Source organism: Pleurodeles waltl, chromosome 5, assembly GCF_031143425.1.
Source record: "Pleurodeles waltl isolate 20211129_DDA chromosome 5, aPleWal1.hap1.20221129, whole genome shotgun sequence".
Lineage (NCBI taxonomy): Eukaryota > Metazoa > Chordata > Amphibia > Caudata > Salamandridae > Pleurodeles > Pleurodeles waltl.
This window is the reverse complement of record NC_090444.1, coordinates 478,701,433-478,714,284: the sequence shown is the minus strand read 5'-3', so window position 1 is coordinate 478,714,284 and position 12,852 is coordinate 478,701,433. Positions and strand designations below refer to the sequence as shown.

The window sequence follows — 12,852 nt, the reverse complement described above, 5'->3', positions numbered from 1 at the left end:
GCTATCTCTGGAAGGTATGGATGACCAATCCAAACCTGACTAGGGAATTCATAAAAAATGCCAAGTCTCTGTTAGACATGAAAACCTAAAGAGTGTATTTCAACATAAAATAATTAAGATGGTGGGCCTTTTTCTAACACATCAATTTGAGGTGTCTTTCTCATGCACAGTGGCATCGTCACTGCACTCTATCGTGACACTTCCTGCTTCAGAACCGAAAATGAATGCCCAGGTTGCACTACACGTTTACATTTTGTGTACATGAAAACAACTGTAGCTGTGCGCATCTTGGAGCTTCACTGCAGAAAAGACTCTTTTTCACACCTGTATTTAGCAACACATTTTTAATGAGGTAGGAATACAATACTGGAGACCACATGCTTTTGCTTTCTTATACTTTATTCAGAATATTACCCTTTCTGCAGCAACTTGACATAAGAAAAAAAACAGTAGCAGGTGTACAATTCCTAAAACATTGATACAGTAGTAAAAACAAATGTTACTGTCGAAATATATCTTCACACGACCGTCAACACTGAAAATAAACTACACCGCCAAGCTTTCAAAAGATTTTTCAGAACATTCACTTACATAAATGCTTTCACAACAACTACAAAGCATTCATCCAACAGAGGTCTGGAACACCAAAGTTTGCAGGTGCGACATCCGTCTGCATGGCATGTTAAGCGTGATCCTGAGTTTCATTAACATGTTTTCCCTCATTCTCCTTTGTATGCAATCCTTGATGAAAACTGCCACCTATATTGATTGCTCGGTGTATTTACCAAATGTGCAATTTGCTTGTCACTCTAATGTACTCACTTCAGAATGGGGAATTATTGTACACTAATGATTTATCTTAGTCCCCATTTCGAGCTGAGCAAACCGAAAATGTGTGTGATTTGCGTGCACAACTTTCACAAAGTTTTACCTAGTGAAAATCGTGCAGGCAAATATGCAAGGAGTGTAATTAGTATCGCACTTCAAATTCTTATTTAGGCACAAACCAAAGTTTGTCTCCAAATAAGGATTTCTACTCAACTTGGAATGAGGGGCCTTGCATAAGCAGCAGTATTGGTAGGAATAACAGCACTCATTCTGGAAGAGTTGGTGTAATATGTCTCATTTAAATAGGCAGGAATGTAAGAATAAATTAGAATAAAGTCTGTTTCCAATTGTCAATAACGGGGTTTGCTGTCATGAGGCAAAAGGACTCTTGGGTCTAGATTATCAAAGGTTTGGAGTCAGGTTGGCCTTACTTTTGTAACACTAAAAGGACAAACTTTCTTTGGGATCACAAACCAACGAAAATTGGTATTTGCGTTGGTTTGTTTGGCAAAGTAATGCAAAGCAGCGTGAAACACAGCTTTGCATTACTTTGTGTCAAGGAGGCCTTACATGGGTGATACATTGGCGTACCTGTGCTACCACCCATGCTTTCTGATGCTAAACCCTATTCTGAAACATCAGAAGAAGGGATGCTGCGGCAAAAATTAATGCTGCTGAAAGGCAGACATTAAATCGACAAATTTACTTATTTCGCCCTGCTTTTCCGACTTTGCATGTGTGCACACATACAAAGTAGGAAAAGCATTTCCACTTGTCTAGGCATATTAATTTGTACAAGAAGGTTAGCCTTCCTGTACAAAACCTATGCTAGACTCACACACACCATGGTGCTAAATTGTGTGCGTGGCGCACAGCAGCTGAAATCAGAGCATGCTTTAGGGAGAGGGGATGAGAGTGCCATTTCTATGTGAATATGGCACTCTACTGCTCTCTCCCTGTCACGCAATGCAGCACAGCATTTTTGGCTGCTGCGCTGTGTTGGGTGACAGCTTTCAGAATCTGGGCCACTGTTTGCAGTGTAAAGGCTTAGAACATTTGCATTGTCTTGAAACTGCATCAGAATGCTCAAATTTATGATTGGAAGAAAGAATGGAAGTAGAAAAGAGAATTGCGTCCCCCTCATTGTCCGTACTATACCTGGGGCTTCGTACGAGTTACAATCTTGTTCATGGAGCTAGAAAGGGGACCCGTTTCTGAGGAAAGGTTCACTTAAGAGGCTACCTGAGAAAGACACAGGGACATGATGCCTGAGAAAGGTGCAGTGAAGTGATTGAGGAGACACTTGAGATGTCTCAGTTTGGCTTTCTGGAGAAACAGAACAGAATAGTAGGCAACCCTGAGAGGAGACACTGTATAACTTTCTATTCAAATCTTTAGTTTTCCTATGTACCAGAAAATCTATTCTTACAGTAGAGAAAAGGTTAGTGTAAATTCAAATATTCTTTACACTTTTGAGAAACACCAATTAATATAGCTCACCTAGAAGAATTTGGATCAACCCTGTTTTTGATGGAACACATCTTGTCTGTTTATACCTTCACCTTAACCTTGACAACTAAGGTCACAAGTGTAATCACAACCTCCATTAAAGTGTTAAAAGCCCTCAAAAAAAGTGAGCTCAGTAGAACTTCCTGCGATATAAATTCAGGCTCAGATTTACTTACCTTTTGTGTTGTCCTTGCGTTGCGCAAGGTGTACGATTTGCAAAACCATGCAAGGGGCTGTTTGCACTGCCTTGCATAACTTTGGAAAGAAAAGGAACAACGTGCTACATTTTGAAGTAGTAGACGTTCCAAGGTTGGTGAATGGGCGTTGCCAAGCATCCACTTATGGAATTTGATGCAGTGCCAGATTTACTGAAACCAGTAAAGCTGGGATTGCGCCAACATGGTACGCCAACCTGGCCATGAAATAACAAGGAGAAATATGTTTATTGTCATTATTTCCTCTTTTTATGCATGATGCATTCTGCATCACACATGGAAAAAGGAAACTGCCTCTTAGGATTGTTTTTTTTGCAGGATGGTATCTCTTCCTGCACAAAAACAATCCTGCCCATAACGCAGGGATTTTTGCACAATGATGCATGGGTGCCTGCACTGGCGCTAGGGAGCTTCAACCGCAGTAGCTGAAAGGCGTCATAATCCATAGTCGCTGGGATTATGCGGCAGGAGAGCACCAAAATATGTGGCGGTGGCACCAAATTATGTAGAAAGAAAAGGCAAAAAGTACTTCATAACTGAGTACATTTTTGTATACCATTACTCCATTATTTTTTAATTTTAACACATGGTAATAATGTCTGGGCAATATTTGACCTAATTAGTAACAATTTAACAACTAAAACACAGAAAAAAGTACCGGAGGGCCAATTATAACCTTTGCAAAGGGCCTTCCACTGCATGTGAACCCACGTTGGCACGTTTTTAGTAACTCTTGATCTGTTTGAGCTAGGAACAACTTTTTTTGGGGTTAAAATCTGCATACCACTCAGCAGATGATGTATTAGGTGGCAATCACAGCAAATCAATAATTATGCGAAAAAATATGCAGATGCCTGCACACTTAACTCCAGTAGCCTTGTCCTTATCTTAGCATATATGAATGGCACTGTTCAGCTCTATCCTGTTGACTTCGCTTGCTGCCCTGCACTGCATAAACGTTTGGTAAGTTTAGTGTCTGCTCATGATGGCCCACAATGTGCCTTTGGTTTGCTTTCCAAAACAATATATCTGTAACACAAGGCAAGTATAACCATTATTGCTATAGATTCTTTGACTCCTACACCCGTGCCACAGCCTTAACTATTGGGACTCGACTTGCTCAATACCAGAAGATGCTTATAACCTAATTATTCAGGCCATTTTTTAAACTGGAACGAATTCTCACGTCTGATAATCTCTAACAGAGGTGCAAAACTCCTAAGATCTCTCCACTGATCTTCCCCCATCATTTCACAACAGAACCAGGGATCTCAGTTAAGAAGTCTGAGTGACAAACCAAAAAAACTCAAATAAATAATTACTAATACACAGATTTAGCGATGATCTTATTCTACCATAGTCTATAGACCCACTGTATTAATTGCTATTTGCAAATGATTACCTCTGGATTATTATTCAGCTATAAAAGTGTGAACAACAAATATTTTTGGAAGCAGAAAAACGATTGCAGCTGAATTCTCTACAATAAGCTGCAATCATGCTTGCAACTTTTTCTCGGTAACTGAGTGAAGTATCATTGAGCATACAGTAGTACAAATGCAAAAAAAACAAGTGTTGTACGCTGTCGGGTTTATGTGCAATTATAAATACTCTGATAAAAGATTAGTTTTGTATAAATAGCCTGGAAAATAAAGATTTTTCAAGGGAATGATATGTACCTAATGAGAGCTAAAATAATTACATAAAACACTGCAGATGAGATGAAGGACTTGAAAAGGCAATACGTAAATATGACATTTATCCATTGACTTATTTTCTGAATTCAACAGATATAGGAGTGTAATATGTATTCAATAGTTCTGAACTATGTAGAGCTTGGAGCAATTACTGCCGGTTTAGCTTTCACTAATGGCCTTTCTTGAGCTAGTAAAGCCAGCATAGGTACATGTCTAAATTAAAAAAAAAAAAAAAAGCCCCAAACAAAAATGGCTATAAACAAGGTGAGTTTCATCGATTGTAGGCCTGCTGATCTGTTTTGATGCAATGAAATCTTCGACTACCATGCTGCCCTCTGAGCCGTGCACAGCGTGGGGATGAACACTCTTTTGCGACAGCCTCCCGTTTGAAACCCAAATAAGCACTTCCAGGACGCATGCGTGCCATTTGGAAGCGTTCACACAGGCTGGCCATTGACAGCAGTATTAGGCATGGGTCCAGACTGACCTCTAATTAAAAAACAGCTTTTGGGAAAAATAGAGATCAGAAAACTGAAAGCAACAAATGAAAACTACTGCAAACATTGTACTTTTCGAAGATTTTTCAAAGAGCACGCTAGCAATGTAAAGTTCATAGATGGTGCTAAATCATTTTAATGTGTGTTTTGGTGCATACTGTAAAAAGACTGCTGACAGCGACGAAGTACTGAGTCTAGCGCGGCAAGCTGTAGATTCCCTGTAAACTGATCAGCATATTAACCCACAGAGTGACTCATGCACACACCAGTGCAGTCCCGAATAATCACCACGTTTTGAGTTTTGGAATTTTTACACATTTTTGGATTTCCTGAAGTGTTGCTCGATGTATATGTAGTTAATGTCCAGCACATGCTCATTCTTGATGGCTTCCATTTTCAAAATAAGTACCTAAGAGGCAGAGTGCGTCTTGCATATGATGGACACTTTTACCTAAAAGTAGCTGAACTGTATGTACTTGTTAGTCTTGCATCCCTGCTTGTAACGGGTAGGCTTATATTTAACTAGTAGCCAGATGACTGGGTAATTTGAAGAAGAAAAAAATTCTACATTTCGAAGGTAACAATGGAATGTTTCTGGTCCAGGTAAAACCTCTTCTCAGCAACACTTCTGCTGTATAATTCCAAAAGACCACAACTTCGTCCTAGTCTTGGCTGTGGTGCAGTAATGAAAGCACTAGCCTCTTGTGTGGCATTGGCGTTTAGACCCCATCTAAGTCGCCTCTGCGGCCACAGCTATAGATGTTAAACAGCTACTTTCAAGCCAGACATATTGGGAAGGTGCCAAGGAGAAAATGATGAAGACCCGAATGGAGATTCCTACAGGTACATGCCATTTATGAGGTAGTCCGACTCCTCTGATGTTAGTGGACGAGCTTTTTTCAATTTCTGCCTTACCAAACGCAGTCGGCATATTACCATAAGCAACAGCAAGGCGGTGATGGCCAAGCCCAAGGCCAGCGGCAACACAGCACCTGGTAGAAGAGAAAATATGACAAAATCAGAACACTGACACAAAGGCATCATAGCCATTTTCATATCTTTCAGGTTAAACCCCCTTTACAACTTCATTGTACCCCATATAGTGTGAAAAACAACATTTTATAATGAAATGGCCATTGTGCAAATAGTTCTTAACCCACTCCTATTTTCAGTCGCGGCTCCTCCATTAGAGCAGAGGAGCGTCACCAAACCCCCCCCCCCCCCCAAACCCCGCCAACAGCAGCCGTTGCAAATCATTTAACAAACGAAATGATACTGTTTATTATCATTTTGTTTGTTAAAGGGACAGGACATAACGGATTTCGAGATGAGGGAAGTGCACTGTGCACTCCCCTTCCTGTGCATGTATGTTTGGCCGGCCGTCTCGGACCGGCCACACACACATGCGCAGTACACTCTCCCCAGCCCAGCAGGAATCCACAAAATTACTAACACTCAGTATTGCCCAACTTCTGCCAATAAAAATGCTGCACCACTTGTGTGGTTGGGCCTAGTGCCAGCGACAGGAATGTATCCAACCAATGCAATTAGGAGTCCCCATGCAAGGGCTCCCATTGGCCTTGGTTTGATAAGTTCCTGTCACTGGCAGTAGGCCCAGCCACACAAGTGAGGTACCATTTTTATCAGAAGACTTATGAAAATGGTGAGTGGAAGGAAGATTGTGGCTCTGTGCAGATTCTAGAACTTTCCTTCACAGAAATGTGAGGAAAATGTGTTTTGGTCAAAGTGTGAGGTTTGCAATGGATTTTGGGTAACACAACCTAGTGAGAGCCACGCAAGTCACCCCATCCTGGATTTCCTAAGTGTCTACCTTTCTAACATGTACAGGTTTGCTAGGTTTCTGCAGGTGCCACCTGAGCCAGGGCCCAAAAACCATGTTGCAAAAAATGGGTCAGTTTTGATTGGACAAATTTGATGTATCCATGTTGCATTTTGCATTGTTTCCTGTCGCGGTCACCAGGCTAACCCACACAAGTGAGGTGTCATTTTTCAGAAGACTTAGAAGAATGCTGGATGGAAGGATGTTTGTGACTCTGTGCAGATTCCAGAACTTTCCTGCACAGAAACATTAGTAAATATGTGAATATTTAGTCAATGTTTGAGGTTTGCAAAGGATTCTGGGTAACACAACCTAGAGAGCCATGCAAATCATCACATCCTGGAATCCCCTAGGTGTATAGGTCTGAAAAATGTACAGGTTTGCTAGGTTCTCCTAGATGCCTGCTGAGCTAGCGCCTAAAACTCACAGTTACTAGTTCGCAAAAAAAAGGGGCAGTCTTGCTTGGAAAAATTTGATTCACCCATGTTGTGTTTTGGGCCATTTCCTGTTGTGGGCACTAAGACTACCCACCAAGTGAGGTACCAATTTTATTGGGAGACTTTTGGGAATACAGAATAGTAGAATAGTTATTACCAATTGTATTTCTATGCTTTAGCATCTTCCAAATGTAAGACAAGGTGTAAGAAAAAAGTCATTTTGAGAAATACCCTCTAATTCACATGCTAATATAAGTATCCACAAATGCAGAGACGTGCAAATAACTCCTGCTTCTAAATCCTATATCTTGTGCCTATTTCGAAAATACATAGGTTTCCATGATACCCATTTTTCACTATTTATGTTTTATCAAATGAAATGCTTTATACCCAGGTACGAAATTAAAAACCACTGCAAGGTGCAGCTCACTTATTGGCTCTGAGTACTTGAGTTCTTTGAGTTCTTGGAAAAAACACAAATCCTATATATTCCCACAACCAGAAAGGTTTAGCAAATGTAATGTTATGTAGCTTTTGTGAATCAGCAGTCGTGATGAGAAGTTACAAATGAAAACTTTGTCACAAAAGCCCGTTTTGTCCTACTCATTTTCAATATTTTTTCATTTCAACACTTCGTTTCTTTGGGAAAACATTGAAGGATCTACACCAATGATCCAACCAATGTCATTAGGAGCAAGGATGCTGAATTCAGAATTTTGTCTAATTTTCAGAAATGTATAGCTTTCCGGGATCCACCATTAGTTTCACACCTGTTTCCACCACAAACCCAAAGGAGGTTGAAAGCATCAGAAATAGAAAAAGTTGGCTATTTCCCAGTAAAATGTCAAAACTGAGTTAGTAAATGTGGTTTTCTGAATCAAGTCTGCCCGTATGTGAAAGCTGGGAAGATGGCAATTTTAGCATTGCAAAACTTTTGTTGATGCCATCTACAGGACAAAAAAACAGACACCTTGTTCTGCAGCACTTTTTTGTATTTCCCCCCAAAAAACCAAAATGTAGCTATATTTTGGCTAATTTCTTGGTCCGCTCCAGAGGAATTCCCAAACCCTGGCTACCTTTAGAATCCCTAGGATGTTTGAATAAATGGATGGAAATTTGTAGTGGATAGCTTAAGTGGACAGAAGGTTATGGAAGCCTAAGAGCGAACTCCCCCAAATAGCACAAAAAAAAGGCTTAGAACTGGGAGGGGGAAAGGCCCAGCAGTGAAGGGGTTAAAAAATAGTAATACAAATGTAAATAACGTTTTTTTTTTTTTTTTTTTTTTAAAGAGTAGGCCGTAGTTCTCTTAAGAGCAGATCCCTTTTTAGATTTGGGTTGCAATCATCTTTATCAGCAAATGGAGTGGACAACCTTACTCCCTTTTTTAGCATGCAAATTACTATTGGGATTGGCAGAAAGTTTCTCTGTAGACCCCTGTCTTCTCCCCTTATTTTATTATTTCCCTTCTTTGAACAATATAGCGCCTTGAGGAAAAGACTCTACACCCTTGTGTATCACTGAAACGCATGTCAGCACTTTCATGACCTTTGCTTGAACCACATTAATATATATAATAATAGCAATATTATTTGTCAATGTCGCGTTTTGAATTATCATGTATTTGCAGTTTTGTGTTTTCATTTCCTCCATGTAAAGTATTTCTAAATTGAAGTGTTTATATTATTTGTTGTATTCTTTGAAGTCCTCCTGGTTCCATATGTTCTATGCCTTTTGTCTTTAATGTAAGTTTGGGTTGTTGGATGTGCATGAATGTAGATTGACTAATATAAGTCTGAGTGTCATTCTTTAGTTTTGGTGGTATGTCGGGTGTTCTCAGTTGCAGTGTATTATATATATACACATATTTGCTTCATTTTGCGACATATTATGAATGAAAAGAAATATGCCTCATATCAATAAAAAATGTTTAAAAAAGTTAAATAGTCAGAACATGTACTGTTATAATTGTGTAGGCTCAACGTGTATTTTAAACCAAATTTGTTAGATTAAGTTCATCATTTTGAGTGGGATGTTTTTTGAGTGCTCTGTTGCCAAATGCCTCCTTCAATAACTGATTCAGTGCTTTGAGGTTTCAGGGATCTTCAGGGCTGGCAACGGACTTTCCAATTGTTTCCCAAATAATTCAAGGCTTCTGCAAAGGGTTGAGGGTGATGAAAAAGGTCCACTGTGCTTATCACCCAGTGTTATTGAATGTAGTGGAAAGAGGAAAAAATAAATGAAGCATTAGAGAACAAATTGATTGTGTGGCGGCTGAACTCCCTGTCTTGAATACACACACTTCCATTGAGTTTGGGGACCATAAGAAGCACCCCTGATTGACTTATTACCCAATTACTGATAAAATGGCACAACAGTACTGCAAGGAACTAACTACCACGAGCTCTGCGTTGCCTTCATCCTCAGAAGTTCATTAGGCCTGTCAAGACCCAGTGACAATAAGAAATTATCTTCCACAAGGTGACTGGGTCTATGTGAGGCACCCACCAGATGCCACTGTCTTTACACTTGCTGCAAAGTAACATTCCAAGCCCTCTTAACAGCAGTAACAGCAGCAAAGTGTGTCTGACTTCTTGTACACACAGTACCCACACAGAGAAAGCAGTGCTGCTAAAGCAGATGCAAATGAAAGAGCTGCCCGCTCCACTGGCCTCAAGAACAGTTGATAGCTTAGGGTCTTGGAAGTCTCCTTATTTGCAACCAATGGTCACGTAAGATCGCAAACAGAGGCATGTGCACATACTAATGACCTTCTCCATGCTTAATGGCCGAGACCTCAGTAAGAGACACCAGGAAATTACGTTGTATCTGGCTGTTCTGTATAACTTAGCTTAGCGATAAAAGAGACTGCATGGTTCATCATGCTCAAAGAACATTAAATTCTCTGAACGTGATGGAAATTAAGGAACTTTAAATGACTCACTATAAATAGATACTGTGTTTTCTACTACTGATCAAGCCAAACATTGACCCCGAATAAAACTAAGATATGAGAAAAAATATGTCAAACTGATGGAAAAATGTCTCAGTGTGTTGAATGTGTCAAAATGTTATGTTTGCACACATCCGCAAAACAAAACAAAATATAAGATGACATACAGTTGAGTGACATGAACAAAGGCTGTAAGTTGTGTCTTTATGCAGGAGATGTTGTATGACTCAGGACAATATCGTACATCAATAATGAAATCATCAAGTAATGTCTCAAGGCGGATTCATGCAAGAAAATAAAGACTGTCATTGATAACGCAGTACGAATTTCCAGGACAGGGCTTAGGAACTACAGCTTATGCTTACTGAAGGAAAAACAAGCACTTCCAAAATTGAGAATAGAACAAAAAATAGTGAACCCGATATACATATGAGTTGTCCCCGACGACTTTTTACTCCCTAATACATCCACCATGATAACTCAATTACTCTGTTACTACAGCTGCAACTGACAGATAATAGCCCAAATTATGAGAACATATATGAGAACCAGCATCTGCAAGGATTATATATTCCTACTGTCCCGTAAAGTAAAGGAGAACTAGAAGGAGGATGTTTCCCTGAGGTTATAGGGTACAAAGGAACTTACTTTATATTTGGGCAGCTGGCCTATTTTCACTTGTCCCAGGGATGGAGCTCTTTCTTTTGTGATGCCCAGAATGTTTCATTCCAACATTTGTCTGACGCAAGGCTTGCAGCAGGTATGAGAACAAAGAGAATGGCCACCCCCATCAGTAATCTCTTGAATGGCCTGGGAATTATAGTACCAAAGGGAATATCAACAACAGCCACAAAATGAATAAATTGGGCAAAATGATTGAAGATATGTCTAACAAAACAGCAGTTGTCTGCAGAAGTATTACAGACGAAACATCAGTATGTAGTACAACGATTATTCCGAAAAGAATGACACTGAACGTTCTGCTAACAAGGAAAGGTGGAATCTGTAAGGTAATTTGAGATAAATATTGCACATCCATCTTTGATAACAATGAAAACAATCATCACAACACAAATAAGATTCATCAACTAAGAAAGAAAGCTCAGGACACCTGAGGTGGCCTATGGGACTCACTGACTGACACTTGGAGGCTGGACTCCTCTTTGTAGATGTGATAGTGGTTTCCCAATGTACCTCCTCAGCAACAGCACAGGAGTGCAAGACAATATGTAGAAATGCATATTGTTCATGAAACTATTTGTCAGAAATTTGGTTTCCGGTTGGCAGAGTTAAGGACCCTGTTCAAGTAGGAACTACAATCCTAGCCAGGGTAAGCCACAAACACACCCTAAGTTACCCTGTGATCATCCCCTTGGCTTAACGTAAGAGGCAATGTGTAAAGTATTTGTGCAATAAAACAGTGAAAACACCACCTAAACAGTTACCACATCTAAGAACTATAAAGGAGCACAAGGGTAGTAGGGGTGACTCGTGTCGCACTTCTAGGTAATACAACAAAAGTAATAACACAGGTAAGTAAACTAGAGCAAATTCTGGTGCAGCATGGACCCGTGCCTTACTACCCAAACGGCACACAGATGGGTATCAGAGTACCCAAGAACTGCTTCCCGTACAGACGCTTACCAGGCATTACTTTTGGCTTATCAGGGCCTCACATACCTGTATCTACCTACGTGATCAACACCCAATCTACCCGTTACTGCTCTTGCAGCCCCCCATTTTTTCCCTTAGTTTTATGATCTCATTAAGGCTTATCAGGGCTTCTCATACTTTTATCAATCTACGAGATCAACCTACGCTATCAACACTCAACCTACCCGTTGCTGCTCGGGCAGTGTCATTACCCTTAGTTACATTTTCCTAACAAGATATTCTTTTCTTTATTTCAGCCTACTTAGCTGATTATTCTCTACTACTCTGGCCGCATGGCCCAGCCTTGATGAAGTCACTTGTGTGACGAAACACGTGTTGGCTGTTTTTTCATGATGACACTTTGATTTCTAACGTCTACAAATAAAGGACACCGTCTACTTACAAGACTCAAGATTTCTCTTTACCGTTTACTTCTTCTAAACCTTCAAACGCACTACCAGGGATCTATCATCCCCACCATATGATTGGACAATATAGTCTGTGTGCTGTGGCCTATTTGTTCTAGTTACCACATCTAGTCAGAAGAATAGAGCTTAATTTAATGAACAAAACAAGATCATAACAACAAAAATCAAATAAGCAGAACCGGAGTTATGCATTTTTAAAGACTAAAATGGAATATAGTGCTTAAAAGAAGAAAGTGCCATCCAAGGATATCTGGTTACGTTAAATCAGGTTAAATCCAAAGATTTTGGCCAATCATGATGGAGCGCGGGTCGGATACAGTCCCAGATAAGTCCTGCTAATATTTTTCCTTCTCAAGAATTGTGCTATGAGTTCATTCACGTCGGAGGAAGACCCTTGCTGGCGGTGATTTACAGGCACGAAGAGTCAGCTGGGCTTCACAGCTGGGTGGGCTGGAGCCTCGCGGTTGCGAGCAGCGAAATGTGCTGTATGAATAGATAAACTTGCGGCAGGCTTGCACTGATTCGTCTGGCGAGAGGTGGGGGTCTGGTGTGAACGGACCCAAAAGCTTCATTTCAGGACTAAAAAAAAAACACTTGCAAGGGCACAGGAACTTAAAAGCCCCTCTTGGGGGTCATGGGCTTATTGAAGACAGTTTCAGGAGCTGTATGGAGCCTGTTATGTCCCTGAAGCTCAGATCAGGAGGCCAGCAGACTCGCCCTTAGAGTCACTCTGAGGTCCCCGGTTCAAGACAGAGGTTGCAGGTCCAGTTCTCAGTCCCTAGTCAAGAGGACAGCAGG

General features: G+C 40.5%; 1 long non-coding RNA gene across 1 annotated transcript in view; it reads right to left on the bottom strand.

Moving 5' to 3' along the window:
• Positions 1 to 378: 378 nt before the first annotated feature.
• The window catches only part of LOC138295780 (uncharacterized), a 34,989-nt gene continuing 22,515 nt past the window's right edge, over positions 379 to 12,852 (bottom strand). The window contains exon 2 of the long non-coding RNA XR_011203684.1: positions 379 to 5,738. This is a non-coding gene — a long non-coding RNA (uncharacterized lncRNA). The remainder of the gene's footprint in view (positions 5,739 to 12,852) is intronic.